A 3,839-nucleotide genomic window follows, 5' to 3' on the forward strand; every position below is an offset into this window, starting at 1 on the left:
ACTCTTTTGTTCTTGGTTTTAATCAAGTTTTGAAAACTACCTGTGACGTTTTTTTTATTGATATTCAACCTCTTTCCTCGTCCTTTATTCCTTTTGTCGTTTAGCAATTGTACTAAATGCTAAAGTTTTGTAATAATTTGAATCCAGTTAAAGAAAGATAAAACAACAACAAAACTTTAGTAAATAATCCAAAATTGAGTTTGTGAGGAAAAATCAAATGATTTTTATTTATTTCAATACTTATTTACTCTTTAAAAAGTATTACAAATATTGTTTGTTGAGTTAGATTATATTAAAGAGAATATGACTGAGGTTGAGTCGGTATTAATTGATATAAAGGGAAGAATGTAGAATTTAACGAGACATTGTATAATGAGATAAGAATAGTAACTGCAAAAAATTTTGTTACTATGTCAGACTTTAATTTCAGGGGTATTGATTAGAAAAAAATTGAGTCTGACAGTAAAGGGAACGTTTTTGGAAATTGTTCAGGATAATTTTTTACACCAACTAGTGATGAAACCTATAAGACAGGAAGCTATACTAGATTCATGATTAGCATCTGATGAATATGATAGATAAAGCTGTGGTTGGTGAGCATTTGGTGCAATCATTGCATTATTAGGTGTGAGATTTTACAGGATGTAAAACTGAAGAAGAATTAGTATATTATTCTAAGTTTTTGGAGAGCCAATTTTGATGAAATAAGACATGATCCGGCTTCTGTATATTGGACTAAAGTGTCAGGAACAAAAGTGGGAAGCATTTAGGAAAGATTGATATACATGCAAAACATACATATTCCCTAAAGAAAAAAAAGGTAACGTAGCTGAAGAACCTGATATGGTTTAGTAAAGGTTTAAGAGATCATATTTGGATAAGCATAATAAATTTAAAGAAATTAAACTTATAGGAAATAAAAAGGTCTTAGATGGATTATAGGAAATCAAGAGAACTGGTTAAAATGGAAGTTAAAAGGAAAAAAAAACATATATATGAGGGAGTTTTAGCAAGTAGAGCTAAACCAAACAATAATTTTTTAGATACATGAGGGGTAAAAAAATGTTGAATTGGGGATTAAGACTCTTAAAAATGATAGTGAGGAGCTGATCTCGGTAGATTATAAATGGTAAATCTATTAAATTACATGTTTTTTTCACTTTATACGAAGAAAGAAATATTAATATAAAATATATCGTTTTATGTTCTGAAGCTGTTTGAGAAAAGTTGGGAAACCTCAAAATTTATAAATTTCCTAGACCAGACAACTTTTATCCTAGATTTTTAAAGGAGCTTAAAGATTTTATTTGTGAACCACTAGCTAATACTTTTATATGTCATTGACTAGTGGAATAGTATTACAAGATTGAAAGTTGGATGATATTAGTCCAATATTTAAAGCAGGTAAAAAATATTATCTAGGCAAACAAAAGCCAATTAGTCTTATATTAGCAATCGGAAAGGTTTTGGAGAGTGTGATTAAAGATGCATTGCAGAGTCCTTTAAAGCAGTTTGATATAGTGTCAAAGCATCAACATGGTTATCCTAAGGAAAAGTTTTGTTTAACAAATCTTCTGACATTATTTGAGGATGTTATTGCAATAGTTGACAAAGAAAATACTGTGGATTTTGTTTACATTGATTTTCAGAAAGCGTTTCATGAAGTGCATCACAAAAAACTTGTTCCAGAAATTAAATTTGTGGGTGTGAGGGAAATGTTATTAAGTTTCATAGAAAATTGCCTGAAGAGTAGAAAACAGAGAGTAGGAATAAATGGAGATAGATCTGACCTGATCGCAATTAAAAGCGATGCGCCTCCAGGCTCTATGATGGGTCCTCTGCTGTTTGTGATTTATATAGAAGATATTGGCTTCAGAATGACTAACCAAATTTTGAATTTTGCAGAGGACATTATCTTTATGAGTGGTTAACTGTATCAAAGATACTACAGAAATACAGGGAGATTTAAATCATTTGATGCATTGAGCAAATACGAGGCAATGATGTTTAACTATTCAAAATGTAAGGTGATGCATGCCGCTTTTCACAAATCAAATTCTTGTTACAATTTAAATGAGAATACATTAAATACTGTGACAGAAGAAAAAGATCTTTGTGTTGTGATTGAAAAACCACTTAAGTCATTTAAACAGTGTATTGTAGCTAGCAATAGGGCTAATGGTATTTTGGGAAGCATCTATGAAAATATTGAATACAGCACAAGGGATATTATTGTTTCACTGTATAGATAACTTGTAATGCTTGATTCAGAGTAATGTGTACAGTTTTGGATTCCCTTCCTTAAGAAGGACATTGAATTGTTGGAGAAGTTTCAGAGAACAGCTACTAGAACGATACCTAGGATAATGAGATTGCTCTATGAGGAGTGACTAAAATCTCTAAACTTGTTTGAAGAGAAGAAGAGTCATAGGGGATTCGATTGAAATGTTTAATATCATAAAAGGTATTGATAATACAGATCTACCAAAATCTTGTGTTTAGCAGAGAAAACAATGGAATAAAGGAGCATAACTTCATATTTTGGCAGCACAGAAGTTGTTTGCGGTTTAGATAGTATTACTTTTCAAACAGGATGGCTGGTTTTTGTAATGAGCTGTCTTCAAGGGTGATGAAGGCAGAAAGGTTAACTGAGTTTAAGAAGAGATAGGATGAATACATGAGCAGTAAGGGGTTGTGATAATTGGGAACTGAAAGGACGTTCTTGAATAATCTTCTTTTTATCCCATCAAGATTTTATTAAATTCATTATTGTGTAGAGTACGAGTACATGCCTCCGGCGACTACATTAAGTTTGCAGGCCTATAATACTAAACATTGAGTTTCAATACCAGTAATGTCCACATATCAAATAGCTAATTATGTCGCTATGCACTTAACAACAAAAACGCGTAGATGATTTTACTAAACAATTATTTATGATATTGCCCCATTCATGTAAATATATATTGCTTTTATTGTGTAAGATTTTAAAGGAAATTGACAATTTATCCTGACACAAGTCTAGAAAGTTATTACAGTATACAGAAAATCCCGAAACCTGAATCAATAAGAAAATTCTTCATAGAGGATCATATGTCGTGAAACGTGATAAAACTATTTTTCTCGATGACCGGTGTTTATAGCCTTGGTTTTAATATCTGTTACTCGAACGAGTCCAGCATCTTTTAGTATTGTGTTCTTGGATAGTCAACAGGGAAAGTCATTCCATAAACCTGTGATTTGAAATTATTTGGATAGATGTCGATGACAGAAGTTTGGCTCAACTTCGAAAACGAAAGACGACCTAATTTTAGTGAAAATATGACATAATGAATTATATACGGATTATACTATTAGTGGTACCATACTGGGCACTGTACTAGTTATTAGGGAAATGACATTTTAAATTTGAGAATCGCTAGGATAATCATGATTTAATCCACCGTGCGTCTGTTTCGTCCCCCGCTAGCACAGCGATAAGTCTACCGATTTACAACGATTAAATTTCCCTCGGTGGACTCAGCAGACAGTCCGTTGTTGCTTTGCTATATGAAAGCACACTAACCAGTCTGTAATTGCATTACTGTGTCGTTAGTTTAACAAAATACTGAAATTGATGATTTCTTATATATATTTGTGCGAAATTCAAAAACAAACAAACAAACAATTACATATATATATGTAAAAACTGCTGGTATAGGTTGAGATTTTTTTTTTGTAGAGGAGCGAACTCTACCAAAAATAAAATCTCAACCAATACTAGCCGTGTTTATATATATTTATTTTTCTCTACAAGTGGGTTTTCTCGTCATCACGAAATACGAATTACGTCAAATTTT

The sequence above is a fragment of the Tachypleus tridentatus genome, chromosome 7 (genome assembly GCF_004210375.1).
Source record: "Tachypleus tridentatus isolate NWPU-2018 chromosome 7, ASM421037v1, whole genome shotgun sequence".
NCBI classification, from domain to species: Eukaryota; Metazoa; Arthropoda; class Merostomata; order Xiphosura; family Limulidae; genus Tachypleus; species Tachypleus tridentatus.